This window comes from Lathyrus oleraceus, chromosome 4 (assembly GCF_024323335.1).
Source record: "Lathyrus oleraceus cultivar Zhongwan6 chromosome 4, CAAS_Psat_ZW6_1.0, whole genome shotgun sequence".
NCBI lineage: Eukaryota > Viridiplantae > Streptophyta > Magnoliopsida > Fabales > Fabaceae > Lathyrus > Lathyrus oleraceus.
The window spans coordinates 36,385,154-36,405,616 of NC_066582.1; positions in this window are offsets into that span (position 1 = coordinate 36,385,154).

The window sequence follows — 20,463 nt, forward strand, 5'->3', positions numbered from 1 at the left end:
AGATAAATTCCAACTTTATTCTACGATAACCTTCACATGGTTTCACCAAAGTCTTCAATCAAGTATAGAGACACTCTGATCTCTTTGTGAACAACACACAACCAAAATCAATATGCAAGAAACAATTCTTCCACCTGATACACAAATACATAACTTCAAAGAAAAATATTATATTCCTTAATGTACCTTTTATCTACCTCTCATACTCAATCTTTAGAGTTGAAGGTACACAATAATGGTTTCTGAAAAAGGTCGAAAATGATGAATAGTATCTAAAAAATCTCAAACACACAACTAAAATTCACATGATCCACATTCTAGGAGGTTAACCACAAGGTATCAATAAGGAGTTAGGTGTTGGTGAATGAAGAACAACTCTGATTTCTCTCAAGGTTCTTGGCAAAAAAAATATGGGTTTCAAGGTTCTTTGGTGATTGTTCTAAGATTAATCAATTATATCACTTGACTTATTAATCCTTTCACTTTCTTTGGGTTTTTTGGTATTCAACAAGAACACAAGCACAACAATGTTTCTGGAGATGTGATTCCTCATACTTTTTCTGATTTTTTCTCTCAAAGGTGACACACACACTTTCAATGAAAAAAAAGGAGAAAGATGAATAGTGACAGAAGATGGTTTACACACTCTTTTGAGAATGCTACTCTCAACTTACTTAGACAAAAGGTTTTTATCAAATTATTAAGTAATGATTCAAATCAAAGAGATAATCAACTTGAATCAAAGGTTGGAAAGAGAGGAAACATGCAATGATTTGAGTCATGTATACCTCATGATTAGACTCAAAGAAGTTTTGTTTCTAATCACTCTTTGCTTTGATTGGACTCAAATGAGGCAGAGCCAAATCTCATCTTTCATGATGCTCCATGTTTCGAGTCACACATATGTATGATTCAGACATTCATCCTTTCAACCTTGATTCGAGTTTTATAACTTATTATTCAAGCAACACTTGTAATTTTGACATAAAACTAATTGTTAGGCTTAAAAGGAGACACAAACATGTACTACAACAACTAAGTCAATGAGTCAATATGTTTCTCAAATGTACAACGACTTAAATAACCGAAACAAATGAATATGACTACAACATATTATTTCAAGTGAATTACACAAACCATGCTAAAATAAAAATACATATAAATTCACATAATGGAGAAGAATACAAATACTCGATAAATAAAAATATATATTATACACACAAGTTGGCAAACAATCAAAACTAAATGTGATGCCGACGGTGACTACAATTTCTTTCCATTAAATAATAATTATCAGAAGTGGTATATAGAGATATCAGAAGTGATAAAAAGAGGCTTGGGACATAAGTTTTAGGATCATCATACTTTTCTAAATTAGTTAATACTAGATATATAGTTAGAGAATATTTGTTGAGTTATATACAAAGATGGAATGTTGAAGCATTTCAAGGTGGATACCAGCTGAAGTTTGAGAGATCGTTCTTGATACTATTTTGTCTCATCTATTTCTTCTAGATTGTGTAAATTCAAGCTTTCAATGAAGATGTTTTGATGAAGAGAATCCATAGCATGAGACATGATCAACTGCTTAAGTATATAAAAATGTACTCAAATGTCTATGTTATGGATGATCAAACAAGATGGTAAATATGGTATCTCATGGTTACATATAATCTTAAGTGCCCAAACTATCTAAAATCATCCAATGACATCTTTCATAATTCATGTCATTTCATTTTAGACTTAGAAATATATTTCATTATTTTCAAATTGAAAAAACCATTTTCTAAGCCAAACAATGAATTACATAGCTATGTCAATCGATTGTCATCATTCATATTTGCATAAATTTTAAGGTAAGCAATCAATTGCATGGGATGAACAATCGATTGACATTAGTTCAAAAGTCAAATTTTATATTAAAAGGAACAATCGATTTTCTATCCCATTCAATCGATTGAAACTGTGAATTTTTAGAAAAATACTTTTGTTCATTGCATCTTTTCATGGCCCCTTCATTGTATCTTTTCAAATCAAATTCACACCTTATCATAATTTATCAAGAGTTGTGTCTTTATTCAAATTGGTGTGAGTGGCCATATAAATAAGATATATTTTATCTGATTAAATTCACCTCTTAAAAAAATTTCTTGCTAAGTATTTCACAGTAATTCACTGCATTAGTAATTTTCAATCATCAAGAACTTGTGCATTATTTACACAATTCAAATAATGTGAAAGTTCTTGACCACTTAAATATATATTATGATATACCATATTTTTGAAATGGAATGAATTCTACAAGTTATGATTTATTCTATCATACTATTTCAAACTTATATTTTTCAGAAACTCGGATATTTGTATCAGTGTCTTGTCGTCCAAGATTGTTGGAAACAAGAGGTTTGAAAAAAGAAAATGTGTTTTCTTTTTCTGTGTTGTAAAATTACAAGGTGATTTAGTTAGAAGCTTCTTGTACAGAGTTCTAACAATAGTAAAATCTCTTACAGTGGTAAGGGGACTAAACATACTATTGAAATATGAGGGAAACTAGTATAAACTTCTCGTGTTCTTTAGTATATAACAAAATTTTCACACACAAGGGGATCAAACTCCTAACTTCTAGGTCGTAGGTGTTCTGTCTTTCCACTAGACCACTCAAGGTTACTTGTTAAATTGTGGCAAGATTAATATTTAGCATTGAAGTTTAAACCCTCCTAGATCAACAACAAGAATATTACTGTATATATAGCCTTGAGCTTGTTGCAGGTGCAATTCCTTATTTTTCTTCTTCAACTATGATCCTTCTTTATTCATGCTTTTGTTTCAAATTCAATAAGACATTTTTCATCAATTCACTTCCCTCATTCCAAATTCTTGAACTCAAAGGCAACTTCAATTTCAAAAGGGATTATAGAAAAAGTTCTTGCAAAGCTCTCTTCTCCGACGACGCTCCTTTCGCTGCCGTAATCGGCGTTTATATGCTCACTTCTTTGGTTTTTCCGATACCTGTCTCCACCTAAGAAGAGGAAGAATTTTCTATCACTTCAACTGATACTAGGTCGGCAGTTATGTGAGTAATGAGTTTCATCCCTTACTTCAATTAGCTCTTAAGTAAACTCCCTTTCGCAATTTCTCGTTCTCGTTTAAACATTCTCTTGCTGAAATTGATTTGATTTATTAATTATAGAGGTGGATTTTTGTGTGGATTGATACTGAAAATCGACGTTATGCTATTTACTCACTTATTTAGTTGGCTCCTTATCTCAGGTATTTGTATTTGTTGTTGTTAATCTGATTTTATTTGCATGGTTTGAATGATTTATTGACTATGGATGCATTTTCCCTTGAAAATGTTGGATGGATTTAATGATCAATAGAAGTAATAAGCTTATATATGAAAATTCAATTTTCTTAATTTAGCAAATTTTTTTAGTTCAACGCACAAAAAAAGCACGTGCAACAAGCCAATGCTATATATACAGTAATGTTCTTGTTGTTGTTCTAGTAGGGTTAAAATTTCAATGCTAAATATTAGCGTTGCCATAATTTAACAAGGAACCTTTAGTGGTCTAGTGGAAAGACATAACACCCACATCCTTGACGTCAGGGGTTCAATCTCTTTAAATCAAGATTTAGGATAATCACTTGTTAAAAATTAAAGTTAAGAAATAGATTTGGTTGAGATATCATATCAAATACGATTCTTGTGTTACTCTCTCTATTTATAGATTTAGGTTAGCTTGCACCCCAAGCCAAATCCTAACACTATAAAAGCCCAAAATAGTTAACACTACTAAAAACAGGCCTAAGTCGAAATCCTGTGTGAAGCAACATGCTTCGACACTTCGACACACTAATACAACTCAAGACACTAGGTGATTCAACACTTCCTTGCTTCTATCGAGCAACCTGCTTCGACACAAGGAATTACAATTCAAGACACTACCTAATTCATTGTATCTAAGCTATTTACATTCATCATGGCTCTTAGTCTTATGAAAACTTTGACCTGCACTCCCTTCGTCCTGATGTCTGCAATCTGATTCTCAATTCTGCAGTGTTCCACATTCATCTTCCTATCTGCTACCTGCTCTCGAAGATAATGGAACCTCATCTCATTGTGCTTGCTTCGACCATGTGTTATCGGATTCTTCGCCAGATTGATAGCTAACATGCTATCGACCTTCATGGCAATTGCTTCATGGCTCTTCGCTATATCTCTTCGACCAGATTCACCATCCATGTTGTTTGACATGCACAAAGAGAAGCAACTATGTATTCTGCTTCACACGACTATAATGCCACTACTGGCTCCTTTCTCGAACTCCAAGCAACTAGTGTACCACCTAGCATAAACACATAACCAGCTGTGGATTTTCGATCCTCGGAATCACTACACCAACTTGAGTCGGTGTATCCTACTAATTTGTATTATTTTCCTTCATTAGCTACAGAAAACAAAATGTCATAGTCGAGAGTTCCTTTCAAATACCTTAGTATCCTATTTACCGCTACTAGATGTGATACCTTTGGCTTCTGCATGAATCTACTCGCCATGCCTACACTGTACTCTAAGTCATGCCTTGTGTGGCAAAGGTATCGAAGTGACCCAATAAGTCTTCTATATTGGGTTAGGTCGATATCATCTTGATTTGAATCTTTCAACAGTTGTAATATGGGCTCAGCTGGAGTCGAAGTTGGGTTGCAATCTTGCATCTCAAACCTCTTGAGTATTTCGCTTGCCTATCTTATTTGATGCATCATCAAACCTCTACCACTCTTATAGAATTATATGCCAAGGAAATATGAAATGTCACCCAAATCTGACATTTCGAATTCCTTGTTGAGATCACCTTTGAAGTCTTCGATTTCCTTCTTGCAGCTACTTGTTATCAACAAGTCATCGACATAGAGACATAGTATAAGCAATTCACTCTTGCTTCTTCTTACATATACTAAATGTTCAGTTGTGCAATTCACAAATTCCTTATCCCTTAGAAAGTCGTCTATATTCTTGTTCAAAGCTTTTAGAGCTTGTTTAAGTCCGTACAGGGCTTTATGCAACTTGTATACCTTTCTTTCTTCGCTTTGTTTCACAAACTCATCTGGTTGTGCAACATAAACTTCTTCTTCTAATGGGTTATTCAGGAATGCACATTTCACATCCATTTGACACATCCTTCAATTGTTCATGTTTTCCAGACCAACAACCAACCTGATTGTTTTGATCCTAGCAACAGGTGCAAAAACTTCATCGAAGTCGATTCCTTCTTTCTTAAGAAATCCTTTCGCCACAAGTCTCGCCTTGTGTCGAGTCACTTCTCCTTTGGGATTCAACTTCAACCTGTATACCCACTTGACATCGATTTCCTTCTTGTCTTGGGGAAATTCGAAAAGTGACCAAGTGTTGTTGACTTCGATTGACTTCAGCTCTTCGCTCATTGCTTTCACCCACTTCGAATCTTTCAATGCCTCAAGTGCATTTACTGGTTCGACATCTGCGTAGAAAGCATAGTGTACCATATCACCTTCTTCATTGACCATATCATCTGAATGAATCACATATTCATGCAACCTTGCAGGCATGTGTCTTGTTCTTTGAGGTCTGTTTGGGCCTACTTCACCTCTGACTTCTTGTCGAACTTCTCTTTCGACTTCACTAGCTGATTCATCACATAAGATTATCATTGAATCCTTATTAACATTCTCAGTCCAATCACATTCCTTAAGCTCATCTATGATCACGTCCCTGTTGATCACACTTGCTTGTTCACTGGGTAGAACAACTTATATCCTCCAGTCGAATGATAACCTATCAGGATCATCTGACTCGACTTTTCATCATGTTTTCTTCTCAACTGATATGGCACATGTCTATGTGCTATAGATCCAAACACCTTCAGATGACTCAAGCTAGTCTTGACACTAGACAAACCTTCTTATGGCGTGATACCTTCTAGCTTCTTCGTCGGACATCTGTTCATGATATATGTTGGAGTCGACACAACTTCTCCCCATAATTCTTTCGGTAGATGCTTGACTTTCAACATACTTCTTACCATATTCATGATGGTTCTATTATTCCTTTCTGCGACTCCATTCTATTGTGGAGTGTAGGGTGGCACCACCTCATGCATAATCCCTTCTTTTACACATAATGCGTCGAAGCCTTTCGACACATATTCTCCACCACCATCAATCCTCAGAATCTTGATCTTTCTGCCGCTTTGTCTTTCGACCATTAATTTAAAATTGGCAAATACCTCGATCACTTTACTTTTCTTCTTGATCAGGTAAGTCCATAGTTTTTGACTGAAATCGTCTATAAATGTAACAACGTATTTGTTACCTCCAACCGAATCCCATAGATATGACTTCGACCTGCTTCCTGCATCCTTACTGAAGTTGTTCTTATGTTGCTTCGCCTGCACACATTCTTCATACACTTCGTTTGGAATGTTGATTTCTGGTAATCCTGAAACCATATTTCTTCTCTTCAAATCTCTAATGTCTTTGAAATTGAGATGGCCAAGTATATAATTCCATATCCATCCATCTCTGTTGGCTGCTGTTGCAAGGCACTTATGCTTTATCTTATTTATCTCAATTTTGAATTCTATTCTGAGACATTGGAGCCTTCAAGAATAACCTTCCATTTGAGTCGAGAACTCTCATCATCTTGTCTTCGATCGACACCTTGTAGTTCTTTTTGACTAACTGTCATATGTTGAGCAAATTTCTCTTCATGCCTATTTGAAATTGCTGACCTCTTGCCATCTTTCCTCATAATCAGAACATCACCAACACCTTTTGCTGCTAGAATGTTGTCATTTGCAAATTTCACCATGTTCTTCATTGAGGGATTTATGTTGACAAACCAATCTTTCCTCCCAGACATGTGTGATGAGCATCCTGAGTCCAAGTACCACTGGTCCTTGAATCTCTCTTCATCTCTTGTTGTAACCATAAACAACATCTCTTTTTCTTCTTCTTCATGTTTCTCTAGCTTTCCATAAGTTTCTTGATTCTTCTGCTTTTCTGGACAATCACTAGAATAGTAACCACACTTCTGACAATTGTAACACTGAATGTGACTCTTGTCTGACTTTTGACCCCCACATCTTCCTCTACATGCAGCATCACCTCTTTGGTTTCCTTGGTTCTAGGGTTTTCTCTAATTCGACCGGTTTCCTTCTTGCTGATTTCGACCAGTCAAATTATTCTAGCCTCCTCTGCCTTTATTTCCATTCCAGCTCCCTTTGCCTTTCCTTTCTTTTGCTGATTGCGGATGCAAAGCCATATCACTCTTTGACTTTCCTGCAGCTCTTTTAGCCATTCTTTGTTCGTGAGATTCAAGCGTCCCTTGAAGCTCCTCCTTTGTTAGTTTTGACAAATCCTTCGACTCTTCTACGACTACTACCACATGGTCGAACTTTGGAGCCAACAATCTCAAGATCTTTCCAACGACAGATCTTGATGTCAACACTTCTCCACATACCTTGATTTGATTCATACGTTCTTTTGTGAGTTTGTAACCTTACCTCTTTCACCTTCTCCGCGCCTCCAAATGACTTCTCCAAAATTCCCCATGCTTCTTTCGCTGACTGTACATCACTAACCTTTTCAAGTTATCTGCATCAACACATTGATGGATTATAAAGAGAGTTTTATAATCTTTCTTCTTCAGTTCCTTATGTGCAGCCTTTTCTTGATCAGTCGTGTTTTCTACAAGCGTTGTTACTCATTCCTTCACAAGATCCCAAAGATCTTGATAACAAAACACAACCTTTATCTTCTTGCACCAATTCTCATAATTGTTATTCTTGAGAATCAGAAGATTTGTTGGAAAATGTCTGTTTGGATGATTCATTGCCATGGTGATTTTCTTCCCATTAATCGTTTAAACCAGAGCTCTTGATATCAAATGTTGGAAATACACCACAATCTATGGAGAATTTCAATCAATCTTGATGAACAAGATTGTTATCACCCATACAATGACAATAAAAAAGAACAATAGAGAAAGAAAGAAAGATCGAGAAGAAGAAAAATATTCTCTGTAGAGTTTCTCTCTGTCCACAACCTGTGGAAAATTCTTTATTCACTTTGCAACTGTAAACTTTTGTGAATACAATGTTATGACTTCTCTATTACAAGAATAATGGTTACTCCCTATATTTATAGATTTAGGTTAGCTTGCACCCCAAGCCAAAGCCCAAAACTATAAAAGCCCAAAATAGTTAACAATACTAAAAATAGGCCTAAGTCAAAATCTTGTGTGAAGCAACATGCTTCGACACTTCGACACACTAATACAACTCAAGATACTATGTGATTCGACACTTCCTTGCTTCTGTCGACCAATCTGCTTCGACACAAGGAATTATAATTCAACATGCTGAAATATCGTTTTTCGCATCAATCTATATGGATAGGAAACAAATATATTTACTTTTGATACTTCATCAACGATACATCCCCTCATCTGAAACACGTAGATATATTAATTAGGAAACTTTCTCTTACATCTCTAACACATCAAAGTGTTCCATGTCTATGGGGTTTGTTTCACACGACGCTTTCTATAAACCTTATTGAGCCAACAAATCCTTAACTCTCATGTGTCATAAAACAAAATTGGATGTTCTGGGAAACACTTTCACCTCGAATTTTGCACCAGAGATAATCGCCATATATATGATATCAATGGTTAGAAAAACAATTAGTAATAAATGAATAAATAGAAATGTAAATTGTAAACAAGCCCGATACTTTTTTACACAGTTCGAATATGCTTGTGCATCTACATAGGAGTTGTACTTATGTATTATTACTTGAATATCTTAGGATTTAAATGTTACAAATGTTATATATAGAATACTATGTTCATATTACAAGAATATATGTTAACAGTACCACGGGGGCTATCGCCCTACCTCAAATAGCCCTCCAACAATCAATTTGTTCAAATGCAAGTGTAAGGGCGGGTTGAGCTTTAAGCTCTACTCCCCTCTTCAATGACTAGGAGCCATAATCAAAACAATCTCATCAATAATGACTTAATAAATTGTTAAATCTTAAATTGATTTCTTCTTTAAATAATTATTCTCATTTCGTTGAACTAATTTAAAATGTCGTTTGATAATTATAATGATTCAACTTGAGAACCTCTTGATTAATAATGATTGAATCATTTTTATGCGCTCTCCATTGTTAATCAAATTTGTAAAGTATCGTCTCTTTCCTAAATTATAAATTGTTTTGTTTACAGCTTCAATTACACATTGATATTTGTTTTTTCATTATACCTTTCACTATTTTTTAATACTAATTCTTTCATTCTCTTTTTTTTCTTTCTATATCATCGATGAAGAAAAAATTTATAAAGGAGTATCTCGTAATTTTCCCTCTATATAAAGTTAACTAGATTCTTCATGTAATTTACTTGTCTAAGTCCTATTGGTTCGTTCAGAATTTTTACAAAAAGTGATACATCTAAGTAATCTTTAAAGCATATACTTGCATCAATAATTATAGTATGCATTATAAATTGTCTCACTTGCTATATTTACTTGCGTCAAATAACCTCTCTCTATGTGTATTACTGGTGAAGTATTGATTAGTCTAATTAATAATTTTTTCATTGATTCAAGTATATTTCAATCATTTTACAGTCATGATAATGATTAATACAATAAAATTTACATTCTTGATAATGATTAATACACATTCATGATAATGATTAATACAATAAAATTTAACTTGAGTAAAAATCTTATTTTCTCTTTTCATCTATATATTTTTAATCGGTTTGAAATTGATAAATGAACGCCTTATTATGGAATAAAAGAAATATGGACAAAATACTATTGTAGTCATTCTTATTTTTATATATATAGAGAAAAAAAATCTTTATATATGTGTCTATACTTGTTTGGACACCAATTTTAACATCTATATATGTGCTCTATAGATATATGAATATATATTGTAACTATTACCCACATTTATAATAAAGACAAATATATCAATTATAAAATATCATTTCATTTTAAATAAGAATATTGAATTTTCTTTTGAATTTTTTTATTGAATTATGATATATATATATATATATATATATATATATATATATATATATATATATATATATATATATATATATATATATATATATATATATATATATATATATATATATATATAAAAGATTACATTGATTTGTTTTTTAAATACATAATAATATAAATTTTTATAAAAAAAATATAAATTAAAATAAATAAGGATAATGCTAATTTGTATCCTAGAAAAACAAGATAAGAAACTCATTTATAAAAAATGTGTATAGAAAAAATAATAAAAAAATTAATTTTATATTTTTATTAAAATCAATGTACAATTACCGACACACTATTATTTTCTTTAGTTCTTAAATAAATAAGTATATGTATTATACAAGAATGAGATTGATAAATACTAAGATGTCAATATTTGCATTCATACCTATTTATTTTAATGAATAATTGAATCGAACTTATTTTTACAAGTTTTTATTCTATCTACTATAAGTATTTTTGCAGATGACATTTTTTGGGATGAATCAAATTAGTATTTCATAAATATGTACTCTCTATCAGTTACTAGAAATCTCTGGTAAAAATCACAAATATAAAAAAAAAGTAGTTGAAGTAATAAATTTGTCTAAAAACGAAAAACGTGTTTGAAAGAATTTTAGAACGAGAAATTAACTAGTACTGTAATAAAACGTACGAATGTTTTGACAAATTTAAATTGCAATATGGCAGCAACTCATCCAACTTTCAATCTTAATGAATGTTAGTTGAGTAATGTAACACTAACAATGATTTTTAATGCTTCATAAAGTTGAAAGCAACCTTTCTATTTTAAAACAACATTCAAATGTATACACTTTTGGAGTCAGGCAAGCTTTGATTCCCCCCTCCCCTTCCTTGAGTTCAATAAAGTGTCATTTTCTCACCATCAACATATATTCTGTCTATACTCTAATGTTTTATATTTTGGTTTCCCCTTTAATGTCTTAGCTATGTTACAAACTCACGAGAAACTATTCAATAACACGAGATGACAAGAGATAACGCAGCCGTCTTAAATTATTGAGGGAAAATTTTGTCATCTATCATAGTTTTCTCTGATTCAAGAGATTAATCCATACAATTGCACGTATATGATATTCAATTTCTATCGGAAAAACTTACAATAAACTCTCGTAACCATCTTAAAATAAAATTAAAATCAATGATCAGAGGTATCATGAGTTTTCATGAGTTATGAATATAATGATTTATTTTTGTTTCTTAACTTATAAATTTTTTGACTCCATCAATATTAATTATCGAATATATTTCTTATATTGTATCATCTAAAGTTTCAATCCAAAATCTTTCATAGTTGTCGCACCACTTCCTCGCACTCCTATCACAATGGTCGACACCTCCTCAAACCACTAGTCGCAATGTGATTTTATCAAACCCCACTCAACCTCCAATGATGGCACCCTCCAAATTTCATTCTGCTTTTGTCATCAACAATATTAAATCAATCATATATGCGACGTTAGACAACAATTTCAATATTTATCTCTCATGGCCATCCCTCTTAAGGTTGAAACACATGTTCATAATGTGCTAGATCACGTCATTCTACCAATCGATGAGCAAGCTCGCCAAACAGAGAAAACTAGCAAAGACAATGAAACAAAAATTTAAAACTATCTCGATGTTGTCATGTTGCAATGGGTGCATAACAATGTATCACAAGATATTCTCAATTCTATACTTGTGATTGACAAATGGACCAAACAATGTTGGAATCATATTTCGACCATTTTCCACAAAAACAAATACATGAGAGTTGTCCAGCTCGAGAATCGATTCAGCAACACCAACGTGGAGAAATTTACCTCTACCGAAGCTTATTCAAACCGTCTCAAAATCCTGAACAATCAACTAACGAACGTCGACTCCTCTATCATTAATACATGTTTGGTCTTAAAAAAGTTTTTTGGGTTCACTAATGCATATGTCGGTGTTGTGGACGTATATTCAACAATATCATTAGTTGCCAAATTTCGCAACACCAAAGTCGAGATTATAACTTAGAGGATCAACCACGCTTCAGTGTGGTGATTGTGAATCCGAGTTCGTCTCATCTCTAGAAACAATCATCACAAAATATCCAAATTTTGACATTGATTTGATCACCCAAGCTTTTTCTCCGACAAATCCAAATTAGCAGGCCCATACATGAGGTCAGGGGTCACAAAATTTCATACATAATCTCCATATCATTGGGGTACCCCAAGTCAAAGAGCGAACCCATTGAGCGAGAAACATGTATGCGTCTAGTCTTTTTCGTTAGTCTTTTTGCTTCCTTAAATGGAACATGTACTTTTACCTTTTCTCTGTATGATGTCATTTATTGCATTTTACCTGATCACTTATCATAATCTGAACTCATTTAAAGTCTTTTTATACAACATTATCGTTCACCCGACAATTGCATTCAATTCACATGCATGTGTGTTGACACAAGTTATTTGCACAAATTGCTTTGGAGATTTTTCGAGTTAATCTCATAGACTTTCAAACTCGTGATTGTTTACCAAAAACACGGGTAAATAAATTGGAACGCCCAGTGGAACCCTTCTGTGAGAGTATCTTTGTAGAGAAGAGTTGTCTTGCATTATTTGTTTTGTTGTGTCTTCCATTTTGTGAGGTCTTTGTGTTGTATGCACTTGAGGAGTGGTAAGCAGCTTTCTGAAACGTCTCGTAAAAACCAAACCCTTTCCCAAAAAATACTCCAAACCCTAGAGGACAACCGACAGTTACTAGTGTCATAAGTTATGTGGCTCCAACCTCTGTCGAGGAAATGCCCACTTCCATAAGCCAAGTAGTGGCGTATTCCATTTCTCCAGATGTGGGAGTTTCCTCACTACAAGCGTCAACCGCACCAGCCTTTTCTAGGGAATTATGGAATGCCGAAACTAGAGGCCTCCTTACTTAGGTTTCTCGTGACCTCATAAGGAACAACTGCATGGTATGCTAACTGCAATGATGGTAAGCTTGCACCATAGTACATCAATATATTATAAAAACGCAATAGCAACGTCGTCGCCCTTTAATCTGTATTTGTCCTCAACGCCCACTATGGGAAACTTTGGCCAACTAGGACAACCACCAGGAGGCATGTGGTATTTTCCTCCCTAGGGTGCCTTGTCTTTGACCAATAACTCTCTTCAAGTCATGAGACAGTTGATGGATGAAAGCAACCATGTTATGATTCACACGATTACACAACATATATGCAATATATTTAACCCACTTATGGAAAATACAAATATGAATTATCAACAATTAGCCCACCAAATGGGCATGATTACTGATTATTTTTGCACCACTAGCGCCACCAAATCTAGTTCCTAACCTTCGTTAAAGGGCTAATCCCCTAGAAAATATGGTTGTTGAAAATAATCAAGGTCCAGAAGGCCTCAATATGGTCGTGGTTCAACGAAACCAAGATGCTGACCAAGTTTTAAGACAAGCCCGACATGACAATGTAGGGGTACAGGATAATATCGCTAACGTCGTTGAGTGCATTTTGGCCCAAAATAGCTTCAACGTAGGCCTCCCCAGGCCAAACTATATATCCTCATTGTTTGAGTATGTAAGATAAATCGAATTTCCTAGGGGCTAGATAGTCCCAAATTTCATCAAGTTCACTGGTGATACTAATGAATCCACCATCGAACACGTCGCCCGTTACCAAACCGAGGTTGGTTACTTAGCCAACAATGAGAATATGAAAATCAAGTATTTTCCAAAACTCGTTGACAAAGAACGTTTTTGCATGGTTCACCATCCTTCCCATAAATTCCCTTTTTACATAGGCCCAATTAGAGAGGGCATTTCACGAACAATTCTACATGGGATAATATAAGATTAGCCTCAATGAATTAGCCAGTGTAAGGCGAAAGGTAGCTGAAAGCATCGATGATTATCTCAATAGGTTTAGAACCTTGAAAGCGAGATGTTTTACACAAGTTCCAGAACATGAGTTAGTTGAACTGGTAGTATGGGGTCTCGACTACTCCATCATGAAGAAGTTAGACACCCAATACTTAAGAGACATGGCCTAATTGGTCGATAGAGTTCGACAAGTCGAACGACTAAAGGATGAAAAAAGCTAGAACCTTCAAGTTCAGTAAAAAGAAAGTACCTTATTTCGAAGTCGGTAACATAGGAAACTCATCTGGCTCAAAATATGAGTATGTGGAGGAAATGAGGTTAATGTGGCGGAACTAAAGTCAGGGCCTACCTACACATGCAAGTTTCTAAAATCCTCAAATGGAAAGAACCTCGTCAAACCTAAAAAAGAAAATTTTGTTGCTAAAACGTACATATTCGACGTTACTAAGTATGATGAAATTTGTGATCTATTGGTTGCTGATGGACAAATCATTATTCCAAAAGAGGCTAAAGTCCCACCATTAGAACAAAGAAATAAAAAAGGTTTTTGCAAATTCCATATTTTTTTGGGTCATAAAACTTCTCAGTGTGTACTTTTCAGGGATTTGGTGCAAAATGCTCTCAAGGATGGCAGGCTCAAGTTTGCTGACAAGCAGAAACTGAACCCAAAAGAGGATGTTGAAATGAAAGTTGAGGCTTTCTTTATCGAGCCCGTATACATCATGGTGGTTGACACAGTCGACAAAGCTGACGCTGAAGACAGTAAAGCAAGCTACGAAAATCAAGCGCAAAGGCCTATCCCAAAGCTGAAGAGGTGATAGTTGACTTTTTTAATTGTTGCAGGTTGAAAGATTCATAAGTAACGTTGTGTCCCGGGTGCAACTCTGTGTTTGACAAAGAAGTTGCTAAAGAGCTGGAGAAGACAAACCCTTACCAAGCCAAATATTTTGTTCAACAGGATAAACCAAAATAACTTTTCTCCAACAAAGTTCCAAGGTAGGACTTACGTCCCCACTACAGATGCATCTCCTAGAGAATGGCTTCGTCCTTCTAGGAAACCGATAAATTATGGGGGAAATGGAAAGTAATTTATGTTGGTTCCAGTTCCTCATATATAGACAAATCTTAAGTCTCGAAGAAGTACTCTTATGTCTTAGAGAACTACATGGGAAAAAAACCCCATGACTAGGACTCAGTGGCGGAGACACTAGAGGAACAAGAAAGTTGCACGAGAGTCTGGAAGCTCCAGCGGAAGTGACAACATTAAATATGTCGATAAAGGCTTAATTAGTTGACGACATGTTAAGCAAAGGTTGTTTCCCCCTATGTCACCAATAAAGGAGGAGAAATCAACAGAGGATAAAATAAGCGAAGATTTTGACATGGAGATAGACAACTTCGATTCAAGATCCGAAGCAGAATTAGATATCATTTACAATATGATATTTATCTTTCTTTTAGAGTATGACAAGGTCACAAAGGTGATTGAAGAGGAAAGGCTTGATGAATAGCTAGCTACCCACAAGCCTATGTACTACTACGTAATGAATGATGGCTCAATGGATGAAGACTACACCATTTTTTAAAGGCCAAATATGGCCATGCAGCAACACCTGAAGCCTTTGTACATAAGGCCCAAGGTAAATGGCGTAGGGATCAATAAAGTTTTGATACACTGTGGATCATGCATCAACGTTATGACCGAATCTCTCTTGTAGAAAATATGAAAGTTTATGACAAATTTATCCTATAACAACATGGTATTGTACAACTTTGAAGGCAAAACCAATAAACCCTTAGGGTTTATTCAAGTTGGCATAATGGTAAGGACTACCACAAGGCCAACACTATTTGCGATGGTGCCGACAAAAGTGAACTACAATGTACTATTAGGTTGGGAGTGGCTGCATGAAGTAGGATGCGTACCCTCGGATATACATCAGAGGATCACCATCTGGAAGCCTGATGGGATTGTCAAACACATAGAAGAGGATCCAAGTTTTTTTAGGGTACATGTCAATCACATTGACAGGCCTAACTTTGACCGAAAATTGGATAGAATTCCTCCATGTAAAACTTTCAGAGAAGGATATAACTTTGAAGGGCATGAGGTATGCTACATGGTGAACCTACACCTCGTTACGAGTTTACCTGGCAATATGAAACTATCAGAGGGTATAATCGATGATTTGAATCTGATGAAGACCATGATTGAGTCAAGCGCGTTGGCTTTGTTTTTGGCCTATGTGGCTGAAAACAAAGTATTAGCGGTCTTAGAGGCCGAATCTCAATAAATATTGGCGGCCGAGGCCATTAAGCCTGAGAACTCTTGCGCAAATAAATTTGGCTATACCGGTCAAACAACAACTTCAAAAACCCGGAGGTTAGCTTGGATATATAATGATGAGCCTTTGGGGTTTGAAAAAGACCTAACGATCTCGACCATGAAAATGTAAGCACATGATCCTTTGGAAGAAATAGACCTGGGAGCTGGAATGACGAAGAAACCGACATACATTAGGGCCAAAATTCTCCCCACACTTGAAAACAGAAGTAACCAAAGTGCTGAAGGAGTTCAGAGATTTCTTAACCTGGGACTATGATGAAATTCTTGGACTTTGTCGCGATCTAGTGGAACTAAAGCTGCCAATCAGACGGTGGTTCATGACTAAAATCATGTGCAAGATCAAAGTTGAAATCGAGAGATTACACCGAAACAAGTTCATCAGACCTTCCAGGTATGTCGAATGGCTAGATAATATTGTCCTAATTATTAATAAAAATGGTACCCTTCAAGTCTGCATAGACTTTAGACATCTTAAAGCCACAATTCCTAAAGACGAATATCAGATGCGAGAAATTGAGATGTTTGTTGATTCGGTGGTAGGGTTCGAATACCTCAGTCTCCTCGATTAATATTTTGGTTACAACCAGATTTTCATTACATAAGAAGATATAAAAAAATGGCATTTTAATGCCCAGGGGCCTTGGGCACATACGAATGGGTAATGATGCCTTTTGGCCTAAAGAATGCTAGTGCTACTTACCAGAGAGTAATGAACTCGATATTTCATGACTTTATTGAAACATTCATGCAAATGTTCAATGATGACATACTTATCAAATCTTCGTCTAAGGATGGCCACCTTGACCATCTTCGACAATCGTTTGATACGATGAGGAAACAGATGCTTAAAATGAACCCGTTAAAATGTGATATTTGTGTTCATGGATGATATTTTCTTGGATTTGTCGTTCATAAGAAGGGGATAGAGATAAACGCAAACAATACTAAATCCATACAAAGTACCGAGTCTCCGACCAACAAAAAATAACTTCGGTCCTTGTTGGGAAAATCAACTTTCTAAGAAGATTCATTTCGAATGGCAAGACAAACATGTTCTCACCATTACTATGTTTAAATAAAGAAGAAGGTTTCAGGTGGGGACCGGAACATCAATTACCATTTGATGAGATTAAGAGGTACCTGTCGAAGCCTACAATGTTGTTACCTCCCGTGAGGAACAAAGCTATGAAGTTTACATTGTTGCGTCTGAATCGATGATTGGGAGAATGTTATCCCAAGAAGATGATGATGGCGTCGAAAAAGCCATATATCATTTAACTCGAATAATTAATGATGTTTAGAATAGACACACCATGGTAGAAAAATTGTGTTTATCATTATATTTTTCCTGTACCAGACTCAAGCATTATCTAAAATATTCAGATGTGTTTGTTTATTCACGCTTTGATATAATTAAGCACATTTTGTCAAAACCAATTTTACATAGTAGAGTTGGAAAATTGGACTAGCCCTAACTAAATACTCTTTAACTTATGCGCCCTTGAAGACCATGAAAGGCCAAATTATTGTTGATTTCATAGTAAATCATGCAGTAACAAACATATAAATCACATTTTGATGGTTCCAATCATTCCAAGGGAACATGTGTCATACCCCAAAATTGTATTTTGATGGTTCTAATCATTCCAAGGGAACAAGTGTCATAGCCCAAAGTTTACCCTCCATTTTTTTCTTTTTTGCATGCATCAAATTATATCATGCATGACCATTGCATTTGATCGTGAGATCACAAGCATGGTCACATTGTTGGTTTGTATCTTAAAATTAGGGTTTCATCTTGATTTTTCTTGTCAACTAACCCTAAATTCAATAAGAGATGATATTTTTTTGTTACTTTGTTCATGTAGGTGATCATGCTCCAAATCAAGGCAAGACAAAGGTCTTTGGTCAAGGGAAACACAAGTTTTCTCCATGTGATTCAAAAGTGGTTCATATGTTTATTTCTAAAATTCTGGTATCATATATGAGATGTCGAAGGTAATGTCATGACACTAATATCTGAGTAATGCAAATCGAATAAATATAGGGAATAGTAATGCAAGAGACACAAGCAATTGTTAACCCAGTTCGGTCCAAGTCACCTACATCTGGGGGCTACCAAGCCAGGAAGGAAATTCACTAAAATAGAATCAGTTCAAAGACTCTCCGTACACTTCAACAAGTTACAGTCTTTCTCACCTAATCTCTACCCGTGCAATTTCTACCTAAGCGCTCTTAGATATGAGAACCCACTCACTTCCCTACAATCACACCTGTGATTTTAAATAACAATCCCTTGAGAAAAGAAAACACTTTTCAATAACACACTCTTGATTTTACTTCACAGTTTCAATCAAGAAGACACACTCTTGATCTTGCTTAACAACTTTGATCAAGAAGACACATACTTGATCTTGCTTCACAACTTTGATCAAGTAGACACACACTCTTGCTTAACAGCTTTAGAGTGATAAATTACAACCACAAATCAGACCAATTCAATCATCAAAAGATGACTTGAATGGCTTACAAGTCTCACGACTAAACAAGACACAAACCCTAACTCTCTCTCTGTATTTCGCTCAGTATTGGTTGTGTGTTCAATCAGGTTTTCCAAGTCCCTTTTTATAGAAGCTTTCAGTTGGGCTTGGACATCTTGAAAACCCTAAATCTATTTTCCAATTAGATCTTCTCATGACAGTTGGTTAGATCTCTTTGGAAAATAAGAAAATCAGGTTGTAATCCATGATTGAATGCGCCTGCAAATAAGATCTTCAATCATACATAGATTGCCATTAATTGTGCAATCACAAAACACCAGACATTCACACTGAATGTTCTGTGTACAGGATGTCATGACATCGGGTCTGACATCCTGGAACAATTCCTGCATAATTCCATAATTCCATTTATAACTTCCAGTAGGTACAACCATATCAGATGCCATGACATTGTGTATGACATCTTGAAACAATCCTGCATGATCATGTCTTCCATTTGGACTTCAGCAGGTACACATCATCAGATGCCATGCCATTATGACATTCTGAAACAATCATGCATGATCATGTTTCTTAAGCTCCAGCAGGTACATAGGATATCTCATGTTAAGACATCACACATAACATCTTGTGAACACTCTTTGTTTTGCCAAAATTGCTGCCAACACTTAGAACCAACAAACTCCCCCTTTGGTAAATTTTGGCTAAAACATATGTCTGTCCTTTTTGTTCACAAGAAAACTATCAGCAGTTAAACAACAGTTTAAACAGCAGCCGAAGCAAATACAATTACTAGTTATAGCTACTAGTAATACACACATGCACAAGGGTACTTCTCCTCCCCCTAAATTTGTGCAACACAAACAGAATTACCAGTTATGAATGCAACTAGTAAGACACACAAATGCACAAGGGTACTTCTTCCCCCCCTAAATCTGTGCATCACAAACATCTCCTTTGATAATAACAACACCTGTAGCCAAAACACCTGTAACAATCAGAATGTCATTCTGACATCTGCTTAAACATCACCTGTGTAGTGCTTCAACATCACCTGTGCACCACATCAGACATCACCTCTGTGACATCTGTAAATAGAACAACATTCTGTTTTACAACAAGCACATCTCCTCCAATAATAGTTGTTCATCTGTTCAGCTACATACATCTCCTCACAACTCCAGCTCCAAATAAACACTTCTCCCCCTTTTTAGGCAAAATTGACCAAAGGTGACGAATTAGACAAAATAAATGTCAATTAGCCTAGCAGAGAATGTCAGATCAGATGTTATAACATTCAAAATGTTAAAACATAATTGTTCAGGAGATACATACCACCATTATACACAACTGTGATAGCTGAGATGATGAACAAATCCATGGAACTCATCAAGAGCCCAAAATATTACAAAAAGGCATCAATAAGGACTGCTACAAATTACAAATAATTAAAAAAAACAATAAAAACTTCAGCATCCAACCAGCAGGGGGGGGGGGCAGAACAATCTTCAAACACAACACACACATCACAGACTTCACCACAACATACCTCACACAGTCTTCATACCAGTCTTCAACACACAAGGGGGGAACCATTAATCAGAGG